The sequence below is a fragment of the Mustelus asterias genome, chromosome 13 (assembly GCF_964213995.1).
Source record: "Mustelus asterias chromosome 13, sMusAst1.hap1.1, whole genome shotgun sequence".
In the NCBI taxonomy this organism is placed as follows: domain Eukaryota; kingdom Metazoa; phylum Chordata; class Chondrichthyes; order Carcharhiniformes; family Triakidae; genus Mustelus; species Mustelus asterias.
In genome coordinates, this window is record NC_135813.1 from 89,034,714 (window position 1) to 89,055,367 (window position 20,654).

A 20,654-nucleotide genomic window follows, 5' to 3' on the forward strand; every position below is an offset into this window, starting at 1 on the left:
CGATGTGTAGGGGGATTAGTGGGTAAATGTGTGGGGTTATAGGGATAGGGCCCTGGGTAAGATACTCCATTGGAGAGTCAGTGCGCACTCGCTGGGCCGAATGGCCTCCTTCAGCACTGTGTGGATCCTATGATTCTATGTTGGTGTCAAACCTGATTGATAAAGAATGTCTCATACAAGGCAGTCCTCAGTTCACCAGAGACGGCGAGGTGAGTGCAACAAAGTCTTCCTGCCAGGGGCTGCGCTGCTTCTGATGCCCTGTTCACTACTCTGCCAGGACAGACCGGTTCCTCCCTCCATCTCCATCTCTATCTCCATCTCCAGCTCCATGCCAAACTGCTCTTCATAGATGGTAGCGATCATGGGATTTGAAAGGGTCGGTGTGTGCGTGTTTGTATGTGCGTTTGTATGCACATGTGTGCTTATGTGCATTTATGTGTGTGCATGTGTGTGTAGGTGTGTGTTTGTGGGTGTGTGTTCATGTGTGTTTGTGTGTGTGCGTGTGTGTGTTTTTGAGTGTGTGTTTGTGTGTGTGTGTTCGTGTGTGTGTGTGTGTCCATGTGGGTTTGTGTGTGTGCTTGTATGTGTTTCTGTCCGTGTGTGCATTTTTGTGTGTTAGTGTGTGTGTTTGTCTATGCGCCGAATGCTCCTGACACCCGTTATCCATGAGCACATGTTAAATCTAATGAGTGCGGCGTGCCTGTGGTTCCCCCGACGCATGGGGCTGATGGGCGAGGTTCCCCCCCCCCCCCCCAACCTGACACCTCGGAGATGGGAGATCAGCCCAGTTGTGTGGGAAAGGCATGTCAATTGTAGAGCTGACCCTAACTGGTTGGGTACATGGGGAAAAGTGGGCACTGGGTTCGATTCCCGGCTTGGCTCGCTGTCTGTGCGGAGTCTGCACGTTCTCCCCGTGTCTGCGTGGGTTTCCTCCGGGTGCTCCAGTTTCTTCCCACAGTCTGAAAGACGTGCTGGTTAGATGCATTGGCTATGCTAAATTCTCCCTCAGTGTACCCGAACAGGCGCCGGAGTTTGGCGACTAGGGGATTTTCACAGTAACTTCATTGCAGTGTTAATATAAGCCTACTTGTGACTAATAAATAAACTTTAAACTTTAGCGAGGGTGCAGAGAAAGACATTATTAGAGAGTTAGAGTAAAAACATCGAACGAGAGTAAATGATAGAATTAGAGGGTACGCTGGGGACAGCTTGCAAGACGTCGTCTCACTCCGCCGCCATCTTCCTCCGGTGGGCTTTGAATGGCAATGGTGAACGGGCAGGAAAGTGGAGATGAGTCCGAGATGCGATCAGCCATGATTGTATTGAATGGCGGAGTAGGCTCGAGGGGCTGAATGGCCCACTCCTGCTCCTATTTCTTATGGGAGCTTGGAACAAGGACCTATAACCTTAAAATTATATCGGCCTTTTACTGGTGATACCATAAGACCATAAGACATAGGAGCAGAATTAGGCCAGTCGGCCCATTGAGTCTGCTCCGTCATTCAATCATGGCTGATATTTTTCCCATCCCCATTCTCCTGTCTTTTCCCCATAACCCCTGATCCCCTTATTAATCAAGAACCTATCTATCTCTGTCTTAAAGACACTCAATGACCTGGCCTCCACAGCCTTGTGCAGCAAAGAGTTCCACAGATTCACCACAATCTGGCTGAAGAAGTTTCTCCTCATCTCTGTTTTAAAGGATCATCCCTTTAGCCTGAAGTTGTGCCCTCTGGTTCTAGTTTTTCCTACTAGTGGAAACACCCTCTCCATGTCCACTCTATCCAGGCCTCGCAGTATCCTGTAAGTTTCAATAAGACCCCCCGTCGTCCTTCTAAACTCTAACAAGTACAGACCCAGAGTCCTCAACCATTCCTCATACGGCAAGCTCTTCATTCCAGGAATCATTCTTGTGAACCTCCTCTGGACTCTTTCCAAGGCCAGCACATCCTTCCTTAGATATGGGGCCCAAAACTGCTCACAATATTCTAAATGGGGTCTGACCAGAGCCTTATACAGCTTCAGAAGTACCTCCCTGTTCTTGTATTCTAGCCCTCTCGACATGAATGCTAACATTGCATTTGCCTTCCTAACTGCCAAGTGAAGCACATTGAAGCATTTCTTCACACAAAGGTTGAGGAAATCTGGAACTCTCTCCATTAACAAGCTATTGAGGTTGGTGGTCAGTTGAAAACTTCAAGCCCGAGATCAATAGACTTTTGTTACGGTCTGGATTTTATCAAACTAAGGTGGGTGAATGGAGGTGAAATACAGGATCGAACAGAATGGCAGAACGGGCTTGACTGGCTTACACCTGTTCCTATGTTTCATAACTGGATAGAATTTCACGGTCAGTTTGAGGGTGAGAAGTGTGGGTCCAAGACTAGTGCCAAAGGCTTATATAAAGGCAATCACAAGGTTATGAAGACAGAGTTGGCTGAAGTGGAATGGGAAAATGGGTGAAAGGGTATGATGGCAGAGAAGCAGGAGCAGACTTTTGAGGAGATGTTTTATAACTCAACAAAGATACATTCCATCAAGAAAGAGAAGAATCCATGACTAAGTTAAGGAGAGTATCAAATTGAAAGAAAACATGTAGAATAATGCATACATTAGTGCTGGGGGGGGGAGGAGAGACTGGACAAATTTAGATGAATGAGTAAAAGATAAGCGGGAGAGAAATTAGAAATGAGACAAATTAGAAAATATCAAACCAATAAGAGTTTCTATGTACATATAAAAAGAAAAAGAGTAGCTAAAGTGAGCATTGGCCCCTTAGCGGGTGAGACTGGGGAAGTAATAATGGGAAGCATGGGATCAGAAGAACATTGAACTGGTTATTTTGTGTCCATTTTCATTGTAGACGACACACAAAAACAAAGAATAGTTGAAAATTGAGAGAGAAAAGGGAGGGAAGAACAATCATGATCAGCAGCATAAAGGGGCAGAGAAAACGACAGAGGCTAAAGGCTGACAAGTCCCCAGGACTTGATGGTTTTCATCCTAAGGTCTTAATGGAAGTGGCTGCAGGGCTAGTAGATGGATTGGTTGTAATCTTCCATATTCCCTAGATTCTGGAAAGGCCCCAGTGGATTGGAAACTGCAAATGTAGCATCTCTATTCAAGAAAGGAGGGAGACAGAACGGAGGAAACTATTGGCTAGTTAGTTTAACGTTTGTCAGAGGGAACATGTTTGAATCTATTATTAAGGTGGTAATAGCAGGAGAGTTATAAAATCTCAATGCAATCAGGTAGAGTCAGCATGGTGTTGTGAAAGGGAAATTGTGTTTGACTAATTTATTAGAGATCTTTGAGGAATTAACGAGAGGGTGGATAATGGGGAACCAGTAGATGTGATGTATCTGGATTTCCAGAAGGCATTCAGTAAGTTGGCACGTAAAAGATTACTACACAAAAAAACTCATCGGGTGGAATTTTCTGGCCGCGCTCGCCCCAAGACCGGAAAATCCCTCCCGATGTCAACAGACCTTTGCATGGTCTGTGTCCCGCCTGCTACAATCCCAACGGTGGGCGGGACAGGCAAATTCCACCCATTGTGTCTGGAGTGATGAACTAACACGGATAGAGGATTTGTTAGCTAACAGGGACCAGAGAGCTTGGATAAATGGGTCATTTTTGGGTTGGCAAACTGTGACAAGTGGAGCCACAACTATTTACAATCCATATTAACTACTTGGACAAAGTGACTGAATGGTTGCTAAATGTGCTGTTGATAAGTAGGAAAGTAAGTTGTGAAGTGGACATTAGGAGCTAGGAATATCAAAGGGATATAGAAAGATTAAGTGAGTGAGCAAAAAAAAAAGCAAATGGAGTTTAATGTGGGATCATTTGAGCTGATCCATTTTGGCAGGAAAAACGGAAAAGTAAGATATTATGTAATGGAGAGAGATTGCAGAAATCTGATGTACAGAGGGATCAGGGTGTCCTTCTACGTGAATCAGAACAGCCAAAAATCCGTGATCCATTTATCCCAAAACCGAACAAAACCAAATCCAAATGTTCTTTTGAACAGACCCTAACGTAGGCTAACACAAATGACGGCAACCTTGTGTACGGGAATTCTGTGACCCAAGTTGACGCAAACCTTGCTGACCAGTCTCGATGTATAGTGTTAGTTGTTAGATGTTAATAGGTTTAAGTGTTAACAGGTAAGAAGCAAGGTGTGTGAGACAGTTGGCAAATGGAGAAAAACCTGATTTTTGTTTGTTTATTTATTTATTAATGTCACAATTAGGCTTACATTGACACTGCAATGAAGTTACTGTGAAAATCACCTAGTCGCCACACTCCGGTGCCTGTTCGGGTACACTGAGGGAGAATTTAGCACGGTCAATGCACCTAATCAGCACGACTTTCAGACTGTGGGAGGAAACCGGAGCACCCGGAGGAAACCCACGCAGACACAGGGAGAACGTGCAGATCCACACAGACAGTGACCCAATCTGGGAATCGAACCCGGGTCCCTGGCGCTGTGAGGCAGCAGTGCTAACCACTGTGCCACCGTGCCAACCCAGACTTTGGGGCGGGGGACCTTCAGCCCATGTTCGTTGTCAGAGAGAACGGCAACATGGGTGGAAAATCTGGAGAGACTCGGGAAATGCAATTCTCTCTCGAAGAGATCGCATTTCCCAATTTTCCCCACCCCTCCCTGGTGACGTCACAAGGTTCACGCCTACAAAGGGCGGGTACCTCATTTAAATGGATTTTCATTCATTTCAATATTATTAACAGGCTCCAGCCACATGATCCCACCGCACTAAATATTCAGATGGCGGAGTTCACAACAGGTTTGGCTAAACAAAAAACAGTCAAGGGCACAGAGGTGAATAGATCCCACAGGGGAGAGAGGGACATGCCTGGCACTGCTCTGGCACGACCCCCAGCATTGCCCTGGCACAGATTGGCACAGTGTCATCCTCGTGGTGCTAACCTGGTAGTGCCAACTTGTGTTGGGGCAATTCTGGGGCGGACCTTCATAAGAGCCCATGGGTGGGAGTGTTCGTCTATGGGTGGTGGGTGATGGAGAGTGGGTATTGAGGGGGGAGGTGCTGTTTGAAGTTGTTGTTGTCGCAACAGCCAAATTTGTGCACAGCAAGCTCCCGCAAACAGCGATGATGCTGGTTGAGGGCTAAATCACAGAATTGTTACATTGCAGAAGGAGGCCATTCAGCCCATCGTGTCTGCGCTGGCTCTCAGAGTGAGCATTATGACTTAGTGCCATTCCCTTGCCTTATCCCTGCACAGCGTTTCTATTTAGATCATCATCTAATGTCCTCCTGAATGTCTCGATTGAACCTGCTTCCACCACACTTCCAGGCAGAGCATTCCAGGCCCAAACTACTCGCTGGGTGAAAAGGCTTTTTTCTCACATCAGATTTGCTTCTTTTGCAAATCACCTTAAATCTGTGCCCTCTCATTCTTGATCCTTTTGCGAGTGGAAACAGTTTCTCCCCGTCTACTCTGTCCAGCCCCCTCAGAATTTTGAATATTTCTATCCAATTTCCTCTTAGCCTTCTCCTCCCCAAGGAGAACTGTCCCAACCTCGCCAATCCATCCTCGTAACTTTCAATAGCATTATTGGATTTGACCTTATGAACTCTCCAACAGGGCAGACAAGACATAAGATTAATGTCTAACCCAAAAAGACAGCTCCTCTGACAGTGCCGCACTGGGATGACAGCCTGGAGTTTTGCGTTCAACCCTCTGAATGGGACTTGAACCCGCAACCCCCTCACGCAGAGGCAAGAGTGGCTGCCCATCAAGTCGTGATCAACATCGGACAGCGCTCACAGCATCAGGGACCCGAGTTCGATTCCCGGCTTGGGTCACTGTCTGTGTGGAGTTTGCATGTACTCCCCGTGTCTGCGTGTGTTTCCCCCGGGTGCTCCGGTTTCCTCCCACACTCCAAAGATGTGCAGGTTAGGTGCTTTGGCCATGCTAAATTCTCCCTCAGTGTACCCAAACAGACGATAGAGTGTGGTGATTAGGGGATTTTCACAGTATCTACATTGCAGTGAATGTACGCCTACTTATAACTAATAAATAAACTTTATCTGCCTTAACTTTGCCCACAGGGGATGTAGACAAAGCTAATCTCTGAGCGAGGGCTGGGGATGCTGTTGGTGGCGGCCTCTTGATGCACCCTCTGGTGGTAGAGGTGTGCAGCTGCAGGCATAACCATATCCAACAACAGTATAATCATAGAATCCCTACAGCGTAGAAGGATGCCATTCGGCCCATCGAGTCTGCACCGACTCTCCAACATAGCATCTTACCCATTTAACACCTTCGAACACCAATAAAATCATAGAATCATGTAGTGCAGAAGAGGCCTTCGGCCCATCGAGTCTGCACTGACTTCCCACCGAATCCCATCTGCCAGCACTTGGCCCATAGCCTTGAATGTTAAGACATGCCAAGTATTCATCCAGGTACTTTTTAAAGGACGTGAGGCAACCCGCCTGCACCAACCTCACAGGCAGCGCATTCCAGACCCTCACCACCCTCTGAGTAAAAAGGATTTTCCTCACATCCCCCCCTGAACCTCTTGCCCCTCACCTTGAACCTATGTCCCCTCGTGACTGACCCTTCAATTAAAAGGAACAAGGTGTTTCACAGGAGCATTATAGAGTACAATTAGACAAAGGAAATATTCCTTGTGAACCACAAATTAGAAGACATTTAACATATTGTGGATAAGAAATAGCCCAGCGCTTCTGGAATCATAGGAACTACAGTGCAGAAGGAGGCCATTTGGCCCATCGAGCCTGCACCGACTATAATCCCACCCACGCCCTATCCCCATCACCCCATGCATTTACTCTAGCTAGACCCCCTGACACTAAGGGGCAATTTAGTATGGCCAATCCTCTAACCCACACACATTTGGATGTGGGAGGAAACCAGAGCAAACCCATACAAATACGGGAAGAACGTGCAGACTCCACACAGACAGTGACCCAAGCCGGGAATCGAACCTGGCTCCCTGGTGCTGTGAGACAGCAGTGCTAACCACTGTGCCACCATGCTGCTTGATAAAGCTTTCGTTTAAAGTTCAGCTTGACGCAAAAAATTTCTGTCATGAATGACTCAATGAAGCAAATGCTGCTTTTAGAATTCTAAATGGGATTTTTAACTGGTTCAAGTCGAGCTGATCCAAGCTGCACTCTTCAATTGAGTAAAATTATCTCCATGTCTCCTGATCACATATTGTCAAACCAAAGTTTGTGTACTTGTTATAACATCTAAAATGACAGGTAGACTTGGACTGTTGTCGACAAGGCAAATGCACAGGTATTTGCTGTTGGCACAAGTGTTGGGCACATTTGAAGGCCAAATGATTGTTTGAAGGTTTTTAACAGATCTTAAGCCTTTGTTAGACAAGGCAGGATGAGGACAATTTCCCTGAGGTTGTTTATTATTGCCACAAGTAGGCTTACATTAACACTGCAATGAAGTTATTGTGAAACATAGAAACTCGAAGCAGGAGTAGGCCATTCGGCCCTTCGAGCCTGCTCCGCCATTCATTTTGATCATGGCTGATCATCAAATTCAATATCCTGATCCCCGTTTTCCCCCCATATCCCTTGATCCCTTTAGCCCCAAGAGCTATATCTAATTTCTTCTTGAAATCAGACAACATTTTGGCCTCAACTACATTCTGTGGTAGTGAATTCCACACATTCACCACTCGCTGGGTGAAGAAACTTCTTCTCACCTCAGTTCTAAAAGGTTTACCCCTTATCCTCAAACTATGACCCCTAATTCTGGACTCCCCCACCATTGGGAACATTCTTTCTGAATCTACCCTGTCTAACCCTGTTAGAATTTTATACGTTTCTATGAGATCCCCTCTCACTCTTCTAAACTCCAGTGAATATAATCCTAACTGACTTAGTCTCTCCTCATATGACAGACCTGCCATCCCAGGAATCAGCCTGGTAAACCTTCGCCGTACTCTCTCTATAGCAAGGACATCCTTCTTCAGTTAAGGACACCAAAACTGCACACAATACTCCAGGTGTGGTCTCACCAACACTTTAAACAATTGCAGCAAAACATCCCTATCCCTATACTCAAATCCTCACACTATGAAGGCCAGCATGGACTTTAGTAAGGCCTTTGACAAGATACCGCATGATAGGTTGTTGCATAAGGTTAAATCTCACGGGATCCAGGGTGAGGATCTAAATGGATACAAAATTGGCTTCTTGACAGAAGCCAAAGGGTGGTTGTAGAGAGTTGTTTTTCAAACTGTGACCAGCAGTGTGCCTCAGGGATCAGTGCTGGGTCCACTGTTATTTGTCATTTATATTAATGATTTGGATGAGAATATAGGAGGCATGGTTAGTAAGTTTGCAGATGACACTAAGATTGGTGGCAGAGTGGACAGTGAAAAAAGTTATCTCCAATTGCAACGGAATTTTGATCAATTGGGCCAGTGGGCTGACGGATAGCAGATGGAGTTTAATTTAGACAAATGCGAGATGATGCATTTTGGTAGATTGAACTAGGGCAGGACTTACTCAGTTAATGGTAGGGCATTGGGGAGAGTTACAGAACAAAGAGATCTAGGGGTACATGTTCATAGCTCCTTGAAAGTGGTGGACAGGTGGACAGAGTGGTGAAGAAGGCATTCGGCATGCTTGGTTTCATTGGTCAGAACATTGAATATAGGAGTTGGGACGTCTTGTTGAAGTTGTACAAGACATTGGTAAGGTCACACTTGGAATACTGTGTGCAATTCTGGTCACCCTATTATAGAAAGGATATTATTAAACTAGAAAGAGTGCAGAAAAGATTTACTAGGATGCTACCGGGACTTGATGGATTGAGTTATAAGGAGAGGCTGGATAGACTGGGACATTTTTCTCTGGAGCGTAGGAGGCTGAGGGGTGATCTTATATAATAATAATTGTTGGAATGCGACTCTTAACAGATAATCAAGTCTTTACAGGTACAGACAATGCGAGTGGGTTCTTGTCACACTGTGTGTAACTCCCACCATTTGGCCTGGGCTTGCAAAATCCTACTAACTGTCCTGGCTTGAGACAATTCACATCTCTTTAACCTGTGCTTAACCTCCTCTCCACTCGCACTGTCTGTACCTGTAAAGACTTGATTATCTGTAAAGACTCGCATTCCAACCATTATCTTGCAATTGAGTCTGTGTCGATATATGCCGTGTTTGTGAACCCAACTCTCCATTCACCTGATGAAGGGGCAGGACTTCAAAAGCTCGTGATACCAAATAAACCTGTTGGACTTTAACCTGGTGTTGTGAGACTTAGTACTGTAACAGATTAAGCATGCTTAGCAGGAACATGTTGACTGAGATGAGGAGGAATTTCTTCAGCCAGCGAGTGGTAAATCTATGGAATTTGTTGCCACAGAAGGCTGTAGAGGCCAGGTCATGGAGTGTCCTTAAAATTGATTGGTAAGGGGATCAAAGGTTATGGGGAGAGGGCGGGAGAATGGGGTTGAGAAACTTATCAACTATGATCGAATGGCAGAGCAGATCCAATGGGCCGAATGGCCTAATTCTGCTCCTATATCTTATGGCCTTAGGAATTTAGACCTATGATTCTGAAACCTCTCCACCACTGGGGGTTTTCCTCATTTCATGCCTGGGTCTGTTGTGGCCTTATGGATAGATTGATTGCTATGGGGTGAGTCAACAACTCCATTATTGTTTGTAACATACGACGTATAAAGTGATGTAAAACAGGGCTGAGGCTCAGAGGTCGTTTCCCCTGGCTGGAGTGTCTAGAATCTGGTTGCATGAGGGATAAGGCCTCAGGATAAGGGGTCAACCATTCGGAGCTGCAATGGGGAGAAACCTCTGTCCTCAGAGGCTTTCAAATCTTTGGTACTCCCTCACCACGGAGGGTTCTAGATGCTCAGTCAACGAGTATATTCAAACCTGAGATGGATGGAGCTCTAGATACTAAGGGAATCAAGGGATGCTGAGGGGATACAAAGGGATATAGTGTTAGACAGGGAAAGCAGAGTGGAGTATGAGATCAGCCAGGATCATACTGAATGGTGGAACAGTATCAAAGGGCTGAATGGCCTACCCTGCTTCCATTCTTCTGTTTTTATGTACCTGATGAGGAGAAAGTGATTCAAATGAACCTTGAATCTGGTTTTGTCTGTGCAATAACTGTAGGAGTCGGCTGTAAAGGAACAGTGCTTTATTACACAAAATAAAGTAAAACAAAAACCTCAAGTCTATGGTGAACACAAACAGGTCCCAACCAGGACAATGGAATAATTTTGACTTGATTTTGATTTGATTTGATTTATTATTGTCACATGTATTAGGATACAGTGAAAAGTATTGTTTCTTGCGCCTTCCAGCCAAAGCATGGGCGGCACGGTGGCACAGTGGTTAGCACTGCTGCCTCACAGCGCCAGGGACCTGGGTTCGATTCCCGGCTTGGGTCACTGTCTGTGTGGAGTCTGCACGTTCTCCCCATGTCTGTGTGGGTTTCCTCCGGGTGCTCCGGTTTCTTCCCACAGTCTGAAAGACGTGCTGGTTAGGTGCATTGACCCAAACAGGTGCCAGATGTGGCATCTAGGGGAATTTCACAGTAACTTCATTGCAGTGTTAATATAATGCCTTACTCGTGACTAATAAATAAACTTTAATTTTTTAAAAAGCATACCATTCATAGAGAAGGAAATGAGCAAGTGCAGAATGTAATATCACAGTCATAGCTAGAGCGTAGAGAAAGATCAACTTGATATGAGGTAATAATGGACCCACTCAGGGGCTTGCTTTATACAGGGCTCTGGTATATGAGTTCCACTTGGTGAGTTAATTATCAATCCCCAGGGAGCTTGTATTCAATTAGTCCTATAGGGAGGTCAATCAGTGATCCCCCCAAGCAGGTCATGGGGGTTATCACACCCTGGCAAAACTCCCTTTGTCCCTATGACATAGTTCCCTCACTGATCAAACCTCCTGTTGTCCCGAGTAATGACTGCGTATCTTGAGCTTATCTGAATCAACAGAAGTGACGCCAAGAACAAGTTCTGATTTAATGATGTTGGATTATCAGCACGGCAAGAATTTCTTTTTCTCCAAAGGAGGAGGTGCCCCTCGCTTCCATCGCAACAGTGATGTAGAGTTAGAAATCTCTCTGTGTGTGTGCGATACAACACACATGAGCGAATAAGATAAAATCACTGCTACAATCGAGGGATTTTATCTGTTCTGATTACTCTGTTTGTTACAGATCTGAAGTCCGAGAACGGTGCCAGTGTAATTTACAATGCTGTGAAATTGCTGCCGAACCTCTTTACACACTACCATTAATGACCGTGTTAATTCCAGGAAACCTGATGTAACAACTGTTCCTTTGGAAATCCCTTTGAATACTTTTCCCATGTTTCTGAGGGATTTGTCACATTCCAGCAGTCTGTGAGGCCAAACTGGGGAGAGGGTTGTCAAGGGGAGAGTTTGTTAGATTCCAGCCTGAACGTGAGAATTTCACGTGACCTCCTCTGGCCCCAGGAGCCATTCGGTTGCAATACTCTGTGTGGAGTTTGCATGTTCTCCCCGTGTCTGCGTGGGTATCCTCCGGGTGCTCTGGTTTCCTCCCACGTTCTGAAAGACGTGCTAATTAGGTGCATTGACCCAAAGAGGCACCGGGCTGTGGCGACTAGGGGAATTACACAGTAACTTCATTGTACTATTAATGTAAGCCTTACCTGTGACACTAATAAATAAACTTTAATCTTTACTCCTGACAGGGAGAGCGAAACCGCAAGGTCAATTTGCTAACCGTCCTCACACCATCGCGGCCTTGCGACACTGTTCACGTCTCCATGACCCGCCCCACAGGACCTCTTGTGACCATCTCCTATCATGTTTCCCTACCACAGCCACGATAGTGTTGACAACTTCTGGGTGACAGTGTACCCAGTGACAGAAGGGCTGGTGAGCAAAGGACACAGAGTTGCAGTGAGTAGTGGATGGACCAGAGGGGACATGGGGAAAATCCTTTTTATGCAGTGAAACTGGTTAGGATTTGGAATGGGCTGCCTGATAGGTTGGTAAAGAACTAGGAGCAGGAGTAGGCCATCTGGCCCCTTGAGCCAGTGTAAATACATAGTCAATCACAATCTTCAAATGAAAATTGGATAAGCACTTGATAGAGGGGAGAGATACAAAAGGGTCCAGAACGGCAACTTTTTCACTCAGAGGGTGGTGAGTGTCTGGAACAAGCTGCCAGAGGTAGTAGTAGAGGCGGGTACAATTTTGTCTTTTAAAAAGCATTTGGACAATTACATGGGTAAGATGGGTATAGAGGGATATGGGCCAAATGTGGGCAATTGGGACTAACTTAGTGGTTAAAAACTCAGTGGCATGGACAAGTTGGGCCGAAGGGCCCATTTCCATGCTGCAGACCTCTATAAGTGTATGACTCTAAGTCAGGATTCGGGCCGGCAGTTATGGGCCCAAGTCCCCCTCCGAGTTACACACCATTCTCACTTGGATCTATATTGTCATTCCTTCACTGTGGCTGGGCTAAAGTCCTGGGACTCCTTCCCAAACAACATTGTGGGTATACCTACACCAAATGGACTGCAGTGGTCCAAGAAGGTGGCTCACCACCTCACCCAAGGGCAATTAGTGACGGGCAACAAATGCTGGCCTTGATGCTCATGTTGTGTGCAAAAACGGTACAGCAATAATCATGGGGGATTTTAACCTGCATATTGATTGGCTGACTCAAGTTGGACGCGGTGGACTTGAGGAAGAGTTCTTAGAATGCTGTTGGGATAGTTTCCTCGAACAGTATGTTACAGAACCTACGAGGGAGCGAGTTATCTTGGATCTGGTCCTGTGTAATGAGACAGGTAAAATTAATGATCTTCTTGTAAGGGTTCCTCTTGGAATGAGTGATCACAATATGGTTGAATTTCTAATACAAATGGAGGGTGAGAAAGTAGGGTCCCAAGCCAATGTCCTCTGCTTGAACAGAGGGGAGTACAATAGGATGAGGGCAGAATTGGCTAATGTAGACTGGGAGCGCAGACTAGTTGGTAGGACAGCTGAGCAACATGGTGGATTTTTAAGGAGATTTTTCTCAGTACTCAGCAAAAATATATTCCTGTGATAAAGAAGGGATGTAAGAAAAGGGATAACCAGCCGTGGATAACTAAGGAAATAAAGGAGAGTATTAAATTAAAAACTGATGCGTACAGAGTGGCCAAAACTAGTGGGGAATTAGAAGATTGGGAAAGCTTTAAAAAACAACAAAGAACTACTAAGAAAGCGATAAAGAAAGGAAAGATAGATTATGAAACTAAACTAGCACAAAATATAAAAACTGATAGTAAAAGTTTTTACAAATATATTAAAAAGAAAAGAGTAGCTAAAGTAAATGTTGGACCCTTAGAAGACGAGAAGGGGGAATTAATAATGGAAAAGTGAATCGTGTGGAGGACGGAGAAGATCTGCAGAGAGATTTGGACAGGCTGAGTGTGTGGGCGAGGATATGGCAAATGGAGTATAACGTTGAGAAATGCGAGGTTATACACTTTGGAGGAAATAATAACAAATGGGATTACTATCTCAATGGAAACAAATTAAAACATGCTACCGTGCAAAGGGACCTGGGGGTCCTTGTGCATGAGACGCAAAAGCCCAGTCTGCAGGTACAACAGGTGATCAAGAAGGCAAATGGGATGTTGGCCTATATTGCGAGGGGGATAGAATATAAAAGCAGGGATGTCTTGATGCACCTGTACAGGGCATTGGTGAGGCCGCAGCTGGAATACTGTGTGCAGTATTGGTCCCCTTATATGAGGAAGGATATATTGGCATTGGAGGGAGTGCAGAGAAGGTTCACCAGGTTGATACCGGAGATGAGGGGTTTGGATTATGAGGAGAGGCTGAGGAGATTGGGTTTGTACTCGTTGGAGTTTAGAAGGATGAGGGGGGATCTTATGGAGACTTATAAGATAATGCGGGGGCTGGATAGGGTGGAGGCGGAGAGATTCTTTCCACTTAGTAAGGAAGTTAAAACTAGAGGACACAGCCTCAAAATAAAGGGGGGTCGGTTTAAGACAGAGTTGAGGAGGAACTTCTTCTCCCAGAGGGTGGTGAATCTCTGGAATTCTCTGCCCACTGAGGTGGTGGAGGCTACCTCTCTGAATATGTTTAAAGCGCGGATGGATGGATTCCTGATCGGTAAGGGAATTAAGGGTTATGTGGATCAGGCGGGTAAGTGGTACTGATCCACGTCAGATCAGCCATGATCTTATTGAATGGCGGGGCAGGCTCGAGGGGCTAGATGGCCTACTCCTGCTCCTATTTCTTATGTTCTTATGTTCTTATGAAACAAGGAAATGGCTGAGGCCTTAAACAAGTTTTTTGTGTTGGTCTTCACGGTAGAGGACACAAATAGCTTACCGAAAATTGACGGTCATGGGACTGTAGGTGAGGTCCTTAAAACGATTACGATTACTATTACTAAAGAGGTAGTGCTTGGTAGGCTAATGGGACTAAAGGTAGACAAGTCCCCGGGCCCAGATGGAATGCATCCCAGGGTACTGAAAGAAATGGCAGAAGTAATAGCAGATGCGTTTGTTGTAATTTATCAAAATTTGCTGGACTCTGGGGAAGTGCCAGCTGATTGGAAAACAGCTAATGTGACGCCACTGTTTAAAAAAGGAGGTAGACAAAAGGTGGGTAATTACAGGCCGGTTAGCTTAACGTCCATAGTTGGGAAATTGCTGGAATCCATCATTAAAGAAGAAATAGCAGGACACCTGGAAAAAAAATGGTTCGATCAAGCAGACGCAGCATGGATTCATGAAGGGAAAGTCGTGTTTGACAAATTTACTGGATTTTTATGAAGATGTAACGAGTGCAGTTGACAGAGGGGAACCGGTGGATGTGGTGTTTTTAGATTTCCAGAAGGCGTTCGATAAGGTGCCTCGCAAAAGGGTGATGCAGAAGATTAGGGTACACGGAGTTGGGGGTAAAGTGTTAGTGTGGATTGAGGATTGGCTATCTGACAGGAAGCAGAGAGTTGGAATAAATGGGTGCTTTTCTGGTTGGCAATCCGTGACTAATGGCATGCCGCAGGGATCGGTGCTGGGGCCTCAACTGTTTACCATATACATAGACGATCTGGAGGAGGGGACCAAGTGTAGGGTAACAAAGTTTGCGGATGACACAAAGATGAGTGGGAAAGCGAATTGCGTGGAGGATGCGGAAAGTCTGCAGAGAGATTTGGATAGGCTAAGTGAGTGGGCGAGGATCTGGCAGATGAAGTATAACGTTGACAAGTGTGAGGTTATCCACTTTGGAAGGAATAATAGTAAAATGGACTATTATTTAAATGGTGAAAAATTACAACATGCTACTGTGCAGAGGGACCTGGAGGTCCTTGTGCATGAATCACAAAAACTCAGTCTGCAGGTGCAGCAGGTAATCAAGAAGGCAAATGGAATGTTGGCCTTTATCGCGAAGGGGATGGAGTATAAAAGCAGGGGGGTCTTGCTGCAATTGTACAAGATACTGGTGAGGCCGCAACTAGAGTACTGTGTGCAATTTTGGTCCCCTTATTTGCAGAAGGATATATTGGCCTTGGAGGGAGTACAGAGAAGGTTCACCAGGTTGATACAGGAGATGAGGGGGTTAGCTTATGAGGAGAGATTGAGTAGATTGGGCCTGTACACGTTGGAGTTTAGAAAGCTGAGGGGAGATCTTATAGAGACACATAAGATAATGAAGGGGCTAGACAGGGTAGAGGCAGAGAGATTCTTTCCACTTAGAAAGGAAACAAGAACTCGAGGACACAGCCTCAAAATAAGGGGGAGTCAGTTTAGAACAGAGTTGAGGAGGAACTTCTTCTTTCAGAGGGTAGTGAATCTCTGGAATTCTCTGCCCATTGAAGCAGTGGAGGCTACCTCGTTAAATATGTTTAAGTCACAGGTAGATAGATTTCTGATCAATAAGGGAATTAAGGGTTATGGGGAGCGGGCGGGTAAGTGGAACTAAACCACTATCAGATCAGCCATGATCTTATTGAATGGCGGGGCAGGCTCGAGGGGCTAGATGGCCTACTCCTGCTCCTATTTCTTATGTTCTTATGTTGCCCGTAAACAAATAAAAAATGAATGCGACATTGCAGCAATATGGGGAAAGAGACGGGGATAATCAGACTAATTGCGATTGTTGCCACAGACTTATAGGAACACTGGACTTTCGCCCTTTGAGCCTGCTTTGCCATTCAATAAGATCATGGCTGATCTATTTGTTGAACGGTGGCACAATGGTCAGCACTGCTGCCTCACAGCGCCAGGGACCCGGGTTCAATTCCCGGCTTGGGTCACTGTCTGTGTGAAGTTTGCACGTTGTCCCCGTATCTGCGTGGGTTTCCTCCGGGTCCTCCACGTTTCCTCCCGCAGTCCAAAGATGGACAGGTTAGGTGGATTGGCCATGCTAAATTGCCCCTTATTGTCAGGGGGACGAGCTAGGGTAAATGCACGGGGTCGTGGGGATAGAGCATGGGTGTGATTGTGTTTGGTGCAGAGGCGATGGGCTGAATGGACTCCTTCTGCACTGGCGGGATTCTATGTGTCTATTGTTTCAACTCCACTTTCCTGCCTTTACCCCCCATAACCCTTGGCTCCTCTGCCTTTCCGAAACCTATCTAATTCAGCCTTCAATAAATTCAGTGCCACTGCCCTCACTGCCTTTGGGGGAAGAGATTTCCAATCTCTTGGAATGAACCATCTCTGAGACAGAAAAAAGTCTCCTAATTTCCATCTCTGTTTATTTCCATTCTAAAAGTTTGCCTAATGAATGTTTTTAATGTTAAATGCTGTGATTACAGCATGATCTAAAACAGTAGCCATAGGAAGTTTGGACAGGAGGATTTTAAAAACTTTTTAAAATAATATATATATTTTTAAACTTTTACTTTTTAAAATAATATACATCTTTGCACAAGATTTGATTATTGATCTTTCAGACTTGCTAGCAGATCCTGATAGGTTAGCTGGCAATGCTGGGGAGGCGGTGGGGGGAGAACACCCCTCGACCTGCTTCTCAGAGATCAGACCCTGAGTGTTGATCAGTAGCTGCTTTATTCAAGCGCGAGGGGAGTGTACAGAGACCAATCTCAGCAAACTCTGAAGACTAGTGGTCATGCACACACCTTTATATACATGATTACAAATACACAATCACTTTATGAGTCACGAGTCCCTTTATACGTGATTACAACTCCCAAAAGAACAATCTGTGCTTGTGCCTAGCTGCTTGTTGCGAAATGTGGCGCTCAGTATCCCATGGGGCTTTGCATGCAGTGCCTTTGCTACACTAGTTTCCGGCTTTTCCCTACTTTGCCCTTCTGGGCAGCACGGTGGCGCAGTGGTTAGCACTGCTGCCTCACAGTGCCAGGGATCTGGATTCAATTCCCGGCTTGGGTCACTGTCTGTGTGGAGTCTGCACATTCTATCCGTGTCTGTGTGGGTTTCCTCCGGGTGCTCCGGTTTCCTCCCACAGTCCGAAAGACATGCTGGTTAGGTGCATTGGCCATGCTAAATTCTCCCTCAGTGTACCCGAACAGGCACTGGAGTCTGGTGACTAGGGGATTTTCACAGTAACTGCATTGCAGTGTTAATGTAAGCCTACTTGTGACGCTAATAAATACACTTTAAATAAACTTTAAACTTCAGCAGAGTCCCACATCAAGCTGTCCAGTTCTAGAATGCTGCCTTACTCTCACATAGGATTGCATAGGATTACATGTAATACGAAAGCAGGTCATTTGGCCCATCCAGTATATGCCAGTGTTTGTGACAGAGCTGTATGGTCTACTCCAATTTTTATGTGTTTCAGCTGCCTAGACCCTAACTCTGAAATTCGCTGCAAAGCCTCTTTACTCTCTACTCCTTCAGAATTCTCCATAAAACCTCCCTCTTCAACAAAGCCTTTGTCCCACTATCTCCTTCAGTCATTTAGCATTAAACGTCATCTGATCACATTCCCGTGAAACACTTTGGGACATTTTACTACGTTAAAGGCGCTATAGCAATGCAAGCTGTTGAAGGTCTGCTACAAAACAGACCAAAGTTAGACTACCTCTCCCTCTGTGAAAGGGAACTGAAACTAGACGCATGATTCTCTCGACTGTCCATGTTTGTCAGAGCCCAGGCCTGAGATTCTCAGCCCGAGATAGCATACCTGAGGCATCTTGCCCACATCAAACTCATCATCATGGCTAAATACAAGGGGGGGGCGATTCTCCCCCAAAAATTTCAAGTGTCAAATTTGCGTGAAAACGGGAGTAACTGCCGCTGGTGCTCTTAGCGGGATTTTCAGAATGAATCTCCCACTCTCTGAGTAGCAGGATACCCGAGCGGGATTCCCTCTGAAAATCAGTGAGTGGGGCCTATTCCCGCTGAAGAGGACGGCAGCATAGCGCTGAGCGGGCCACTGCGCACGCGCCGATCTGTCAGTGCAGAGATCGGCACATGCACACTGTCCCCACAGTGCCTGCCTCCCGATCGCTGGCCAGTCCCGCGGACCCCCATCTCTGCGCTCCCCCCCCCACCACCCCCCAATCGCTGGCCTCCCGGCAGTCCTGACCCCACCACCCCCACCCCACACCTGGATGGGGAGCCCTGATTGCCAACCAGCTGCCCTCTGCCACCAATCCCTATGCACAGTGGCAGTGGGACCCCCCCCCCCCACCCCCACCGATTGCCCCATATAGGCCCTGCCCCCCAATTGGCCCTGCCCTTCTGGCCCCGCCCCCTTGGTCACTGCTCAAGGCCCTGTGGGCAGTGCCAAGGTGTCCCTTGGGCATTGCCACCTTGCCCCTTGGGCAGTGCCAGGGGGCCAGGCTGGCATTGCCTAAGGGCCACTCCCCTTACCTCTGACCTCCTGGGGGGGCTTCAATTGCTTCTGTTCCCTTCAGCGGTGTTGGGCCGCCTGTTCCCCGTTAGTGGGGAGCAGTAGTAAACCCTACTGGAGTGAAGCATTCCTGGGGAGGGAGGGAGGTCGGTGGCAGTTTTGGGGGGGGGGGGGGGGGGGGCGGGGTGGTGCGAGGGGAGGAGACACTATCGAGCCCGAAGACTTCAGTCCCTTTGTCGGGCGCGGAGGCCGTGGCGTCCAGGGGAGCCCACTATATGGCCTCCATCCATGTCTCCCGGCCCATTGCACTGTTAGAGCAGCAAGGCGGGCTGGACGAATCGCCCCCAGCAAGGTACACCGTGCTGCAGGGAAGAGTCGCTGTCCCCCTTTTTCCATAACCACTTTTCCCTGTCGTTTTCCTCATTTTTCTTTTTCTGTATTCCCCCTCCCCTCCCTAGTCCCTGGCTGCGGGATTTGCCAGTGTTTTCCCTGGAGAAACAAGAGATCACTATGGAGGTAGGATGATCCCAGCATTCATAGCAAAGGTGAAACCTCCCTATTAAAAACAACAGGACCTGTTATTGTCATAGGGGCCTTTCAGTACTGCAATGAATGCTGGGACAGACTAACTCCATTGCAGCCTTTTGCTGTCAGGTGGGAGGAGGCAGGAATGTGGAAGATCATAATCCCCTGCAGAATATTTTTAAAATTCTGGGCGTATTGATAGGGTTGTACATCCTGGATATGATAACTATTACCTGGAGATCAGTTAAGATTGCCAACTGTGATCAAATGTATTCCTGGAGATTTTTTTACATGACTCGATGCTCCAGTGCTCCTGCGCTGTTTCCAAAGTGTAAGACAGTTCCTGCATTGCTTCTGGAGTTTAACGCAGTTACTGTGCTGTTACTGGAGCTTAACGCAGTTACTGCGCTGTTACTGGAATGTAATGTAGTTACTGCAATGTTTCTGGAGTGCAAAGTAGCTCCTGCAATGTTACTGCAGTGTAACGCAGTTACTACATTGTTACCAGAGTGTAACGCAATTGCTGCGCTGTTACCGGAATGTAATACAGTCCCTGCATTGTTACTGGAGTGTTATGCAGCCTCTGCGATGTTACTGAAGTGTAACACAGTTACTGCACTGATACTGGAGTGTAACGCAATTGTTAGCAGAGTGTAATGCAGTTCCTGTGCTGTTGCCGGAGTGTAATGCCATTACTGCACTGTTACTGGAGTGTAATACAGCTCCTGCACTGTAGTGTAAAGCAGGGCTCACATTATTACATTCTTGTGAATCACTCTGGGCAGACTGTGCTGCCATTGGAATGTTAGGCCACACCGGGCTCTCCCTGCTTCAGTGACCAAACACCCTGTACATAGCTTGATTCTTTTTTTTGTGTTGGGAAGTGTAACCTTACCATAACCTCGCCCAGCTCCCTCACATATTTTGGGATTGGAACATCCAGATTCCTTGTTATTTTCTATCAAAAGCCTTGGATAAACAGTAAACAGGAAATCAGATTGGCCACTAATAACGGAATGAATAGTGGGATTGCTCCCAGTGGTAGGGGAGTCAGGCTGGAAGCAGTCTCTGAACAATACATGGAAAAAAACTGCTGTACACAGCCTCTCCCGATGCACGGGGCAAGTTTGCAGATTCACAAGTTTAGTGTTTAGTAACTTAGCCTGAACTGTGCTCTGAAAGGATTTTTCTCACATCCAAATCCATCCTTAGAAGTTGGTGA

The 20,654-nt window shown here is 46.4% G+C and overlaps 1 protein-coding gene across 1 annotated transcript in view; it reads left to right on the forward strand.

Annotated features, from left to right (window-relative positions):
- Nucleotides 1-20,654, forward strand: part of LOC144502869 (somatomedin-B and thrombospondin type-1 domain-containing protein) — a 178,644-nt gene that overhangs the window by 149,825 nt on the left and 8,165 nt on the right. The window lies entirely within an intron of this gene.